Here is a 15956-nt window from a genome sequence, read left to right as displayed (position 1 = left end):
ATTATCGAAACAATGTATAACTCCAGCTCTGAGATCCCGGGCTTGCTGAAAGCAGGTTTCTGGGATTTTGTTTAGCTTCTATATTTGTTACAATGTTTCTTAAACTGCAGGCTCAGAGGCCGGCAAGGCAGGCGGGGAATGTTGGTTTCCTCCGTCACTGAAGCAAGCAAGCCTCATGTTAGTTTCAAGCTGCCTGGCTGCCGGCCACCATCTTGGCTGGCAGTTAATTTGCATATCACCCTGATTAGCCAGTGGGAAGGGTAGCGGTCGTATGCCAATTACCATGTTTCTCTTTTATTAGATAGGATAGAGAGAGATTTTCTGTATTAGTAATATGTCAATCAAACCAAACTTTGGCAAACCAAGTTGTTTTTAGAAAATGCTAGTTATATGAACATACAAGGCATTTGTTTCCAAATCTCATAAAATTCATGTAGTTCAATAAGACTCCTACTCTTGACGAAACCGGTTTGGCTCAGTGGATAGAGCATTGGCCTGCGGACTGAAGGGTCCCGGGTTCGATTCCGGTCAAGGGCATGTACCTGGGTTGCGGGCACACCCCCAGTAGGAGATGTGCAGGAGGCAGCTCATTGATGTTTCTCTCATCGATGTTTCTTACTCTCTATCCCTCTACCTTCCTCTCTGTAAAAAATCAATAAAATATATTAAAAAAAAAGACTCCTACTCTTATTTTCAATTTATCAATATTGTGAGACTTGCTTTTGCTATTTCATTTCTTTATTATACTCCCTTTAAATTACCAGTATGTTAGCAATATTTTCCCATGAAATAACTACAACTATGCTACAAAAATAAAAATTTTTCTTAAATAAAAGGGTTTGTATTGGCCACATTTACATCTGTTGCAATTTATTTATAGGTAACAAAATTAACATTTAGCAGAAGACCTAAGGTTTATCAGATTTTTTTGTCGGTAAGGAAGAGGACTTTTGCTACATGGCCCTCTTTATCTATTCAGTCAGAATGTTCACAATGGTGTTATTTACAAAACGGTGGCCTTTCCCTGAACTTTTAAATACCTTAAGTGTGTGCCATCTAGCCAAGTGGATTGCAAGTTCCTTGAGGTCACTAATGGTATATCAGTCTAGGCATCATTACCCATAGTGACCAACTCAGGATTTTGCACATAAAAAAATTCTGAAAAAATATTAAAGGCAACTGGTTTTCTCATTGATAATGCTGAGGCCTGGTAAAACACAACAGTACCTTCCAAGTATTCAGAGAATGAACTATGTTTTCTATAGTTTTAATATTGAGTGCTTTTATTGTTTTCATAATCTTTAAAAATAAGATGCCTCTGGACATCTCCATCTGGATATCCAGGTGTCAAATTAATTTCCATAAAGTCCCAAAACAAAATTATATTTCTGCTACAATCTTAATTCTTTTTCCTTTATTCCACATTTTGTTTAAAATCATAGTCATCATTCCTTCCAGGCAAATAGGAAACTTCAACATAACTACTGATTTTTCTTTTGCTAACACCTTTTAATTTCACATCCATATTCTATTCTATGGCTGTGGAGATAATAACTGTTCATTTGGTGAAAAATAAAAATCACTTTAAAATATATTGTATATTATAAAAATAATAGATGAAAATGAATTTTGTTTCTGCAATAACCACATATTTGTTGCCTAAATTAATTAAAAATTAAATATATTAGCCATGTTAACATCTTGTAGATAGTCTAAATTTAGATGTTACTTTCAGTTACCATAGTATCAAGGAAGGATCAAATTGAGGAATAAATTGATAATCTCATTATTGTCTTTCCTCTTGTTTAATGCCTTTAAGGAAATGATTCATTGAGTCACTACAATTTTACTTTTCAGTAATGTCAGGTAATCTTAACATCTCACAGGAAAGAAATACTTATTGGTCAGCCTTTGACATCCTTTATGCTATGGTCTAGACCAGGGGGACCAGAACCAGAAAAATACAACAGGCTGAGTAATAAAAGACCAAAGGCAGATACTGTTTGTCCACTAATTAGAACTGAGTCATTCACTCTTTGTTCTTGCCAGGACCAGGATCAGGGCCAGAGCTCCTGTTAGTTCTGCTGCTAATATGACACTCACAGATTCTGACACCAGTATATCTGGACCTGGTTGTCCAGTCTGCTTTTTTTTCTTTCTTTCTTTCTTTTTTTTTTTTTTTTTTACTGTATTGACTTCCCTTTTACCTCTACCAGATTCCTCCTATGTACCTAAACATTACCAAGTTGGGTACCACTGTCATCTCTGTCTTTAGATTGCAGTCTTGGTCTTACCCTACATGTAACCTAAAGCAATACAATGCATCTAAAATGTTTAACCTTAAAACCTACAAAAGGACAGTGTGATCAATCGGCAGCACTCTACTGAGCACTATTTAAAAGGTTTTTTTATTTTGATATAATTCTAGATTTTAAAGAAAGCAACAGGAAGAATATGAAGACTTCCCATATTCTTGTAGACAAATGTTTTAAAATTATATAACAGAGGATTCTAGTTGCATTGATTCTTGTAGGTAAAATCTTTTACTTTTGAAAACTTTAAGCAGTGGTAACTTTCTAGTTTGCAACTAATGGCCTATTTTGCAGAATATAAAATGCATTTTAAATGTTCTGTGAAAATATTAACAAACTCAATTGGAAATAGCACTAATATCAAATATATTATAAAGCTTTTAAAACTTTTAAAATTATTTTTATGACAAATGTATATTTTAGGAAATAGCATAAATAATTATGTATTTTACATGGTAAAAATAATAACATATCTATAATATAGCTCTTATATTAGTTTTCATTAAGACTTTAACTATAATGTTCCTAATATCCTAAACAAATTTATTGTACAAAACTTAAAGTCTTCACACAAAGTATACATGTATTGTTGAGGTAGGAAAATGCATGATATTTGCAAATAGTTATATTTCACTTTCTGAGAAAATTCTCAATGAAGTTAGTTGAAAATTAATATTTCATCATTTATATTTGCTGTTTTCCAATTAATTTTCTATATGTAGACTGGTTCCACTGGAAATGTTACTTGTAAGTCTAAATTAAATATTTTCTGGGGAAGGCTTAGCTGTTGGCTGAGCAGTAATTTGTTGTACAACATAATGTACTTGTCTGTGATGAATTGTAACCTCTGAGGAAATTAATAGTTTAGAAATGTTTTTAAAATTATGTCAGCATGATTATAATGGTCAAGTGTGTGTGTGTGTGTGTGTGTGTGTGTGTGTGTGTGTGTGTGTGTGTTTCTTTAATTCCTGGGGAATTGCTTAGCCACTTGTACACTTGTAGTAATTTTGGACCAATTTTCTTTCATTTTCTTAATTTTGTATCTATGAATCTGTAACATTTGTGAGGACTTGTTTGCAAAACCAGGTGATACTTTCACTGCATGTATGGACCAAAGCCTGTTGATAACTTTAATTTTATGATATTTTACTGCTACATTGACTTAGTTTGGTTTTCTAACTTAAAATTTTCTAATCATGTAAACTTAAGGAATGTATGTTTTAATTCTCTTGTTACTATTTCCTAAGTGATATAAAATGACCTTTCATTAGATCACTTTTATACGTTGCCGTAAGCAAAGCCAGTCCCATTTCACATGAGAAATTTAGGCAAAAGGGACTCAGTAGATCAAGTGCAGGAAATATATGAGAGGAGAAGCTGGCTTTGTGAATTAAGGTCTCTAAATTTCTGTAGCTCAGACCAACAGTGCTTCAAAAAGCCAATTATTCATGAAGAAATTATGGAGTTTTTAGTTTATATAGAACTCTTTTAGAAAGTTTCTATCTTCAAGCATTAATTTGGTTAAGGGACAATATTTATACACATGATATGTTATCAACCAACACATTATGTTCCAAATTGAATAACAGATGCTCAGAGGAAAACATAGGGGTTAAAGAGCAACAGGCACTAGAGAAGTGAGTGTACTACAGGCTGACCTAATTAGAAACAGCATCAAAAGGAATTGAACTTGACCTTGAAATGGTAAAACTTGGGTCAGTGGAGAAAATGGTAGGAGAGCATTCACATAGTAAAAATAATAAAAAAAATGAAATGGCAGCAAAAGGACAAGTTGAAAGTTTTGTTAGTCAATCAGATTGCCTGGAATGGAAAGAACTGTGCTACTCAAACTTGAAGAACAAAGTTGAAAAAGAATTGTACATCTTGGTGGGCTAAAAATTTTGAATTTGAGTCTCTATACTCAAGGACAAAGTAGCATTTTAATTCTATTAATCCAGAAAGAGTAAGCTGGGTAAATTAGAATGGAGAAAAAAACATGAATTAGTTTGAATGTAATTGTAAATGTCAACTATAACTTCCCTAAATTTTTTCTCTTTAGATGATTTCATTAGTTATTTAAAGATTCTCATTGCCTTGAAAACTTCTTATAACACTTATGAATATCACCATAATTATGACTATGTTTGAGTTATATCGTAGATTAAATAATATTTTCTATGTTTATAGTCATTTTTCACTTACTGTCTCTACATATTGGAATTTTAAAACAAAAGTCTTATCCTTTTCCACTATCAATTTCATTTTGAATTCTGCTCTAGGTCATCTTTAATATAAGTAAGTAGATATGAATTATGCCAGAGATTATATATATGTACTAGAGGCCTGGTGCACGAAATCTGTGTACTCAGGGGGAGTAGGGGTGTCCCTCAGCCCAGATTGTGAGAGGGTGCAGGCCAAGCCGAGGGACTCTACTAGTACACAATCAGGGCCGGGGAGGGACATGGGAGGTTGGCCAGCTAAGAAGGGACCACAGGAGGGCTCCAGGGTGTGTCCGGCCTGTCTCAGTCCCAATTGGCCGGACCCTAGCAGCAAGCTAACCTACTGGTCGGAGCATCTGTTCCCTGGTGGTCTGTGCACATTATAGCAACTGGTCAACTGTCTGCCTCTTGGTGGTCAATGCACCTCATAACAAGCAGTTGATCGACCTTAGCATATCATTAGCATATTACACTTTGATTGGTTGACTGGCCAACCAGCTGACCGGATGACTGTATTCTTAGCATATTAGGCTTTTATTATATAGGATATATATATATATACCTATTTCATGAGTGATTTGTTATACTACTTTTATCATACTTAGATTTATTTTTTGCAATTGGTTTCAATCCCAATTATTCCTTCAAAAATTAAGGTTGATATTTTAACTTAATAAAAAAGATTAGCTCAGGTATTTGAATCTTTTTCCTCTTGGATATATGGAAATCACATGGAAATAATTCTACTAGGATGATTTATTTTATAACACTAATGACCTCAAAATTGAGAGGGTATGGGTCTTTGTTAACATGAAATAAAAATAATTATGTCAGCTACAAAGCTCTTATTATGCTCTTTAGTTTGTGTATTGATTGGGAGTAAAAAATCAATAACTGGAAGAAATTAACATAGAATCTTTATACCTTCCACAAATATTTATTGAAACATACTAAGTGTTAGGTACTATTCTAAGCACTGAGTATACATCAGCAAAAAAAAAAAAAAAAATACAATTCTTGTGCTCATGTAGCTTATATTTTAATGGAGGGAAACTAGGAAGTAATAAACATAAAGAATAAATATATTAAAAGGTGATACATGCAATTAAGAATATAAAATGCAGAGCAGCATAAGAAGAATAAGGAGCAAAGTATTTTTTCAGTGAGAAGGTGCAAATTGATTAGAGACTCAAAGATAGTCATGAAGAAATCTGAGGGACTAGAGTTCCATGCTAAAAGAAGCAACAGTGCAAATACACTAAACAAGTTCAAGTAATGGACTTTCTCTTCTGCTTGCATAGGGTTCTCCTTTACTTTAGGTCTTTTAGAGTCTTGTGCTTATTTCCCATAGGACCAGTACTACCCACAGAGTCTCTGAGAGAAATAGGGACTGCAGCAAAAGCACAGATGAAACATACAATTACCTGTTGTCTTGGACACCAATCTTTTTAGGGTCCCTTTCACCTTTCTCTGGCTGCTTTACAGCTTCCAGGATCCCCATAGGCTATATTTTAGACTCATCTTTTATTTAAATTAAATCTTTATTGTTGAAAGTATTACATATGGCTCCTTCCCCCCCACTGATCCCTTCTAGCCCACCCACACATCTCCCCACCCCAGACCTTCACTGCCCTAAAGTCTGGGTCCATGGGTTATGCATATATGCATATGAGTTCTTTGGTTGATCACTTCACAACAACCCACCCTCCCTTGATATTTCACACTCTGATATTTCACACTCTGTCCCATGCTGATATGTCTCAGGATCTATTTTGTTAATCAGTTTATTGTGGCTGCATGACCAAGGGTGATCCCTAGTGGGGGGCGGTGAAAGGATTAAGGAAAAGACAGACAAGAGAATAATAGCTGGGTCTCGGTGGGACGCTGCCTCCCTGATGAGGAGACAACGACAGCGCCCACAAGCCACGTCTTTATTTTATAGCAGATGCCACGAGGCAAAGTAGGGGCGTGATCACGTTGTTTACAGCATTCTCGTGAGCTCCAACCCTACTCAACTACATGCACCTGAACTCTAGCACATAGGCTCGTGGGGCTACGTGTTTGGACCATATGTTCAAGCTTACAACCACAGCCGTTGGCTATAATTGTGCGGGGGGGGGAGGGGCTGCCCTCCAGCTGGGACTTGCACGTGGCAATGAGAAGACCCTGTCCTTTCATTAGTCCGAGGCTTGAACCTGGCCAAAACACCGTAACCACGCCCCACAGTTTATTTTGTTCATTAGATTCCACATATGACTGAGACCATGTGAATCTTGTCTTTCTCTGACTAGCTTATTTTTGCTTAGCATAATACTCCCCAGATCACTCTATGCTGTCCAAAAGGATAAGAGATCCTTCTTTTTTTACTGCTGCATAGTATTACATGGTATAAATGTACCACGGCTTTTTTATCCACTCATCTGATGGACACTTGGGGTATTTCCAGATCTTAGCTATTGTAAATTGTGCTGCTATAAACATAGGGGTGCTTACATTCTTTCTGATTGGTGTTTCAGGTTTCTGAGGATATAATCCTAGAAGTGAGATCACTGGGTCAAGTGGGAGCTCCATTTTTAATTTTTTGAGGAGACTTAATACTGTTTTTCATAATGGCTGTACCAGTCTGCATTCCCACCACCAATGTACTAGGGTTCCCTTTTCTCCAGATCCTCGCCAGCTCTTGTCATTTGTTGATTTGTTGATGGTAGCCATTCTGACAGTTGTGAGGTGATACACCATTGTTGTTTGAATTTGCATCTCTTGTTTTGCATCTCTAACATATGGTCTAGCTTTGTGAATGACCCATGTGCACTTGAGAAGAATGCATATTCTGCAGCTTTGGGGTGAAATGTTCTATAAATGTCAATTAAATCCAGTATGCCATTTAGAGTTACTTTTTCCTTGTTAATTTTTATCTGGATGATCTATCCAATGAAGTCAGTGGGGTGAAAAAGTTCCCTACTATGACTGTATTGTTGTCAACCTCTCCCTTATCTGGACATGCCCCTCTAGAAGTCTATATATATATATATATATATATATATATATATATATATATATATATTCACATATGTTTACCAGGGTTACATTCTCCTATTGGATTGCTCCCTTTAGTATTATGTAGTGACCTTTGTTGTCACTTGTGATACCCTTCATTTTGAAGTCTATTTTATCAGATATGAGTATTGCTACCCCAGCAGTTTTGTGTGTGTGTTTTTTTAACTCTATTTGCATGGAAATTTTTCCCATCTCTTTACTCTCATCCTGTGTGAGTCTTTTGTTCTGAGGTGGGTCTCTTGTAGACACCATGTATCATGTATTTGGGTCATGTTATTGTATTCAGTCAGCTACCCTATGTCTTTTGATTGTAGCATTTAATTTATTTACATTTAAGGTTATCATAGATTGATACGTATTTATTGCCATTTTAATTCTGTATGCCTATGTTTCTCTCTGTATTTCTTGTTCTCATTACAGCAGTAATTTAGAATCTCCATTTCATTTGATTCCCTTTAGCATTTATTGTAGTACTGGTTTGATGGTGATAAACTCCTCTAGCCTTTTTTTGTCTGGGAAGCTCTTTGTTTCACCATATATTTTGAATGATAGCCTTGCTGGATATAGTAATCTAGGTTTCAGATCCTTGCTTTTCATTGCCTTAACTACTTTATGCCATTCCCTTCTGGCCTGTAGAGTTTCTGATGATAAATCAGCTTACAGCCTTATAGAAGCTCCTTAGTAGGTAACACATTGTTTTTCTCTTGCTGCCTTTGAATCTCTCTCCTTGTCTTTAATTTTTGGCATTTTAATTATGATGTATCTGGACATGGCCCTGTTTGAGTTCTTCCTGCTTGGGATTCTCTGTGCCTTCTGAACTTGTGTGACTTTTTCCTTCATCAGGTTAGGGCAGTTTTCTGCCATTGTTTCTTCAAACACATTCTCTATCCCTTGCTCACCTTCTTCTCCTTCTGGTACTACAATTTTACAAATATCGTTACATTTAATGTTGCCCCAAAGCTCCCTTAAGCTGTCCTCCTGTTTTTTAATTTTTTTTTTCTTTTGGTTCTCTGATTGAGTGATTTTTTTCTTCCCTGCCTTCTAATTCACTGAACCTTGGCTTCCTCTAATCTGCTGTGTATTTCTTCCACTGTATTCTTTTTTAGTGCTATGTTATTCTTCATATTTACTATATCTTTTCTCATGCTGCTGAGCGTCTTTGCCATCATTATTCTGAACTCTATATCTGATATATTCTTATCTCCATTTCAGTTAGCTCTTCTCAGGAGAATTCTCTTGTTCTTTCATTTGAGGGTTGTTGTTTTTTTGTTTCCCCATTTTGGCTACCTTTCTGGGCTTGTGACTATGTATTAGGTAGATCTGCTATGCCTCTCAATCTCTAGTGCAGGACAGTTTAAAATGTTGTTCCTGAACAATTAGATCAGGTAAAGGCTCAAAGCCTCCAGAGTCCTGCCTCTGCCTGTAGACTGATTACATTCTGTCTTGAGGTTTTCTAACAGGGTAGGGCGAATGCTTCTGCCTGGAGATTAATTATTTTTCTTAGTCTCTTAATGGGACTCAGAAACTCCATAGGTTGTGGCAAAGGGGTTTCCAATTGGTGTGGTAACTGCCTTCCCCACAGGCAAATTCTTCCAGTATAGCAAAGGTCTTATGGATAAACATATCCTCTGCAGTATGAGAGAATGACTCAGCATAAGAAACCAGGGTGTCTGCCTTCTAAGCTATAAGTCCAGAGCCCCCAACCCTGGCTTCTGCTCACACAGCTCCAGTCCACTCTGACCTCTCTGTGCCAGAACCAAGGTGAGTGGCTATGCACATAATTTTCTTCATTGGCCCTTAAAGAGAATGTCTACATTTACAGCCATTTCTTGCTGGCAGACAGCAACTCTGCTGCTTTTCACAGCCAGATGTTATGTAGGTACCTTTCTCAGTTCTGGTACTCTCTGCTGGGGTGCCCAGCTTAGGGTTTAGACCCCAGAGTTCTCAGTGGCAATCCCCATAGCTGTGATATCTCTTTAGAACTTCAGCTGCTGTCTTTGGAAATCTAGCCAGCACTTTAGCACCACTGTCCTTCCTACTAGTCTTTATGGAGTCTCCACTTTCTGTCCTTGGTTATCGGGGTTCTGTCCAGCTAGTCTTCAGTTGATTATTCAGGATCACTTATTTTGTATTTTAGTTGCAATTTCAGTTTGGGCCTGGGATCTTGTCAGTGTATCATCCACTTACACCACCACCATTTTTTTTCACTAGACTTATCTTTTCCACTGATAGATCCAGTTGCAATTTTAGCAAAGGTAGAGTTGTGCTTAGTTAACCTAATCAAAGAAGAAATTCTGCATTTGAGTTAACTTTAAAAGTACTAGATAATTGTATCTATCATTATTTTTATTTTCAAATGCTTTTATTATCCCAAATATTACAGTCAGATAAGTTTATGTAAAGTAGTATTTGTGAGAAGAAGAAAAATTTTGTATAATCAATACCATATACATATAAATCAAGCAAAACCATTGTAAAGGGATATTTCTGAAAGACAGGAGGTATAATCTTGCAGTACCTTCACTTATTACCAAATCAGGAAAAAAATCATAACATATGTAGTTATTTTATTTTTATATGAAGCATTCTTTTACATATGATCAACTTCAAACATGAAAACATCAGCATTACACATGAACTTATATTTAAACTATTATATCGCACTCTACCTTTTTTTTCAGTGACTGTTACCTCATCTCTATTATTTTCATTTCAAGATTAATTGTTTCTTTTATAGGATATCCTCTAGTAGTGTCTTTGACAATATACTTTATGTTGCTTGCAGTTACAATAATTGTTTGGGCAATTTGCTACATAGTACACCTAAAAATATTTTATTAGCTATGGCCACAAATCTGGAAACTAAAAAGCTTCTGCACAGTAAAATTAAATGACAACAAAACAAACAAGCAGATGACCAAATGGGAGATATTTCCAAATAATAGCTCCAATAAAGTTTTAATATCCAAAATATATAAAGAACTCATAAAACTCAACACCAAACAAACCCAATTTAAAAAATGGGCAGGAGACCTAAACAGACACCTCTCCTAAGACATACAAACAGCCAATAGATATATGAAAAAAATGTTAACCTTACTAGCAATTAGGGAAATGCAAACCAAAACTACAATGTTATACCGCCTCACACCTGTTAGAATGGCTATTATCTACAAGACAAGTAATAACAGGTGTTGGAGAGGTTGTGTAGAAAAGAGAAGCCTCATTCACTGCTGGTGGGAATGTAGACTGGTACAACCACTATGGAAAACAGTCTGGTAATACCTCAAAAAATTAAGAATTGGGTGACCATATGACCCAGCAACTCTTCTCTTGGGTATATATCCAAAAAACTCAAAAACATGTATTTTCAAAGATATGCACCCATATGTTCAATACAGATTATTATTCACTAGAGGCCCAGTGCACAAAATTCGCACACAGGGGAGGGGTGACCCTCAACCCGGCCTGCACCCTTTCCAATCTGGAACCCCTTGGGGAATGTCTGACTGCTGGTTTAGGCCCGATCCCGCAGGGCAGTTGGACATCCCTCTCACAATCTGGGACTGCTGGCTCCTAACCACTTGCCCGCCTGCCTGCCTGCCTGATTGCCCCTGACCACTCCCCTGCCAGCCTGATTGATGCCTACCTGCTCCCCTTCTGGCCTGATTGCTCCCAATTACCCTCCCCTAACAGCCTCATCACCCATAATTGCCCTCCCCTGCCATGACCCCACTCCTCCACCGGGACCCGCCTCCTCCACATGAGGCAGCAGAGACGCCGGGACTGACCTCCTCCACACTGCACAGAGCCATGGGATCCCCAGGCCTCACTGCATGAAACGGCCACCAGGCCCTGCCTCCATTGTGCGTGTGGCAATCTTATGATGGCCATCTTGTGGTGGCCATATTGTGATGACATCACACGAGGGTGTCAGACAAGGGTATGACGCCACCTAGGCTTTTATTATATAGGATAGTGGCCAATACATGAAGACAATCAAAGTGTCCTACAACAGAGGATTGGATAAAGAAGATGTGGTACATATACACAATAGAATACTACTCAGCCATAAGAAAACATGAAATACTGCCATTTGGGATAACACAGATGGACCTTGGAAGTACACACTCTTTTGTTATTGCCTGAGTAGCCGCATTTTCGAAGAAGAATGGTCTGATGATGCCTCCAGCCCAAAATCCACACCAAACAGTGACACGTTGTGGATGCATTTGTTTCTCAACAATCACTCATGGATTTTCTGAACCCCAAATGTGACAATTTTGTCGATTAACCAAGCCATCAAGATGAAAATGAGCCTCATTGAAATTCAGCCACATTTATGCAAAACAGTCATAGCAAATTTCAACAAAAGAGTGCGTATGTTCAAGCAAAGCCATGGAGGCCATTTATCCAATACGCTATTCTTTACATAACCTTATACTGTATACTATATGAATCAATAAAAAATTTACAATTTTTAATTATAAACCTGTGTTTTTTCTATCAAAATTACTTCTTGCGTGAATTTTGGGACACCCTTTATATGTCCCTATTAACCATTGTCACCCAAATAAATTTAATTTTTTTAAAAAAGAAAAGAAATTAGGTAAAATAAAGACTTTAAGCCAATAAATTTAAAAAAAATTCTGATTTCTCTCTGATGTATATTGCTTTTTATTTTTTCCAATGTCATTCACTTAAAAACAGAAACATTTACATTTCTCTCTCAATAGAACAGTGATGGCGGACCTTTTGAGCTCGGCGTGTCAGCATTTTGAAAAACCCTAACTTAACTCTGGTGCCGTGTCACATACAGAAATTTTTTGATATTTGCAACCATAGTAAAACAAAGATTTATATTTTTGATATTTATTTTATATATTTAAATGCCATTTAACAAAGAAAAATCAACCAAAAAAATAAGTGCATGTGTCATTTCTGACATGCGTGTCATAGGTTCGCCACCACTGCAATAGAATATAATTGGTAGGTAGTGGCAGAGGTGTCCCTTGAGCCAAGTTTACCTATAAATCTTTTTCCACTTAAAATTCATAAATTACACTTGGGATATTTCATGACCAAGCAACTTACAATTTTTTGGCTTGTGCTTTGACCCTCAGGATTCTACATATATATGCACTAGATTCTCACAATTTAGTTAGTCCCTCTTGAGAATATACATATGCATACAAAATTACAAGTGGTATACAAATTCAATCACAAAATTAAATTTTAATAGTCTTCTTCTCCCTGATTCCTGTGGTATGAGCATGAAAAAATAACACCCACCACTTTGACATGACAAATCAGATTTGTATGGGCAATCCTTGGTAGGAAACAAGGAGTTAGGAAATGAAGAAACTTTGGGGGGAAAAACTTATAAAAGAATTATTCAATAAGAATTCTTCTTCCTACTCTATTAAAATCTGCATCAAGAAGGCACGGTACCATTGTTTCCAGTACATTTTCAAGATCAAGCACTGAGGTAATAGACAATGTCCTAATTTAGAAATAGAGATAGAAAAGGTTTTAGAAATGTGATATTTCCACTTCATGGAAAATAAGAAAATGACAATAAAACCATCTAGTCACTAACAAAATGGTAATGTTCTTACATACTTGAATACTTGAACACTTCACTAGTGTATACTCAACAGACTTGTGGTTTGTCATGTCTTGTGATTATATTTTAAAAGTAATATATTAACCATTATAAACTGATGAACAGAAATAGATACAGAGGCAGAGCAGCATCGAACAGGCTGTCAAACTACAGCGGGAAGGCCAGGGAGGATTGGGGGAGGGAGGAGGGTAAGAGAACAACCGAAGGACTTGTATGCATGCATATAAGCATAACCTATGGACATAAGACACTGGGGGGTAGGGGAGGAAAGGAGACATATGTAATACGCTTTGTAATACTTTAAGCAATAAAACAAAATTTTTGAAAGTAATATATTAGCTTGTATAATATGTATTATCCAATGCATTTGTTTATTCAAGTCAGTTGTAAACATTGCTAATGTTCCACTATTTGAAAAGTTTTGCCTGGACATAAGTAAAATAAAGTGGGAATAAATCTTCCCATAGTCTGCACTACAAATAATGCAAGACTAGCTAGCAAAGTGTGCAGGTAAGATTTCTATCAATCTGAACTGCTAATGCTGACCATAAAGTTTGAGAATTCATTTTTGCAATTTTAACAGTTATTTATATTGATTCTATATATTTTTTTGGAAAAAAATTTTAAGAAACTTTTAATTAAATATTTTTAAAGTATATTTAGGGAATACTTCTGTTAGTTATATAAATATAAAACTCTAAAACTGGAATGCATGTTATTTATTATTAAAACTAGAGGCCCTGTTCACAAAAATTCGTGCACTCAGGGTGGTCCCTCAGCCTGGCCTGCACCCTCTCACAGTCTGGGATCCCTTGGGGGATGCCCAACTGACGACTTAGGCCCACTCCCCAGGGAATTGGTCCTAAGCTGGCAGTCTGGCAGCCCACAAGCCCTCAGGGGATGTCCAACTAACAGTTTAGGTCCACTTCCCCTGGGGAGCGGGCCTAAGCTGTTAGACATCCTTAGTGCTGCTCCAGAGGAGGGAGAGGATCCCACCACTGCCACTGGGCTGGCCAGCCATGAGCCGGCTTCTGGCTGAGTGCAGCTTATTATGGAAGCGCACTGACCACCAGGGGGCAGCTCCTGCATCGAATGTCTGCCCCCTGGTGGTCAGTGTGAGTCATAGCAACCGGTCATTCCACCATTAGGGTCAATTTGCCTATTACCCTTTTATTATAATAGGATTGAGAATTGGTTCCACTTTGAGCAGCTGAGGGGTAGATCAGTAGTGGCTGCCTGCTTATGCAGAGAAGGGTCACCCTGAGTCTGTATCAGTGCTTGCCTTGGGTGCTAGAGAGAGAAGCCAACATGAAGGTATTGTATTTGATATCTTTTATCTAATCCAGAGCTTTATCTTTAAAGATAAGGAATATAATATGCACAAAAGCCATGTTCCTTGCCATGCTAGTTTTAGCCTTCCTATTCCACATCTAAGAGAAATATAAAGTCATTACAAATTGTTTCAGATAATTTCCTGCTTCTTACAAACCCCTGTTAATATATAATTAATGAAAGCTTTTTTTTTTTCCTGGCATTATCATCAAGGAAGTAGATGTAATTTATGTTTTCATCTTAAATTATTTCTGCATCACTTCTTTAACATTTTTTTTCTTAGACTTTTCTCTTCACACTTAAACACTTATCAATTTGTCTCTCTTTTGATGAAATGTTTTCCTTCTGCTTTTAGTTTTATTCTTAATCAAGAGAAGACTATAGGTATTGTAACACCAAAGGGTAGACATTCGTTGATTTATTTATTATAAACTTTTCTTCTCATTAAGCACAAGTTTCTGCTTTCCTTCTTCCTCCCATTTATAAGTGGATATAAAATGTCAAGTACTAGAAATAGCACACAATATGTAATTATTTACCTTAGGAAAACCTTCTCAGTATTTCTATAAATACCCACTTATCAATGTCAATGCTAATATACTCTCTTTAAATGTCTTTAAAAAAACAAGTCTCTAATGAGTTACATATTATTTCCAATTTAAAATCTCTCCATTCATTTACTTTACTTTTTTTCTTTAGGGGAGGAGGGTAGAGGAAATCAAATAAGACCACACGCTGAACAAAGATAACAGCAAAGTTCTTGAGGAGTTCACATTCGTTTTTTTTTAGCTTTTTATCATAGAGTGAGAGGGGAAGCTCAAGAATTACAAGTTTTGCTCCCTCTAGACAGTGCTGAATAATTTCATGCAGGGTGTTAAGAGGACACAAATACAGCATTCTTCACTCACTTATTTTAAAAATATTGTATTAGTTTCAGGTGTACAACATAGTGTTTAGGCTTTTATATAACTTGTAAAGCTATCCCTGATAAATCTAGTACCCATCTTACAGCACACATAGTTATCAGAACATTATTCGCTATTCCATATGCTGTACCTCACAGCCCTGTGACTATTTTGTAACTACTAATTTGTACTTCTTAATCCGTCCCCTTTTCACACATACCCTCCAACCCCTCTGCCTGCTGGCAGCTATCAAAATGTTCTCTTTATCTATGCGTTTGTTTCTGTCTCGTGTGTTTGTATATTTTTGTTTTTTTTATATTCCATAAATAAGTGTGATCATATGGCATTTCCCTTTTTCTGTCTTCCTAGTTTCACGCAGCAGAATAGCCTACAGGTCCATCTGTGCTGTTGCTGATGACAAGAGTTCATTCTTTTTTTAGGGCTGAGACATAGTCCACTGGTATATGTGCACCCCTTCTTCTTATACATTCATCTATGTATGGAC

The 15956-nt window shown here is 36.6% G+C and overlaps 1 protein-coding gene across 1 annotated transcript in view; it reads left to right on the top strand.

Moving 5' to 3' along the window:
• PPP1R3A (protein phosphatase 1 regulatory subunit 3A) overlaps window positions 1–15956 on the top strand; it is a gene marked incomplete at both ends in the record, with an annotated part of 49593 nt that overhangs the window by 16399 nt on the left and 17238 nt on the right. The gene's annotated exons all lie outside the window — the stretch shown is intronic.

The sequence above is a fragment of the Myotis nattereri genome (assembly GCF_964212035.1).
Source record: "Myotis nattereri genome assembly, chromosome: 11".
NCBI classification, from domain to species: Eukaryota; Metazoa; Chordata; class Mammalia; order Chiroptera; family Vespertilionidae; genus Myotis; species Myotis nattereri.
The sequence above is the reverse complement of the archived record's forward strand: the minus strand, read 5'-3'. Positions and strand labels throughout refer to the sequence as shown.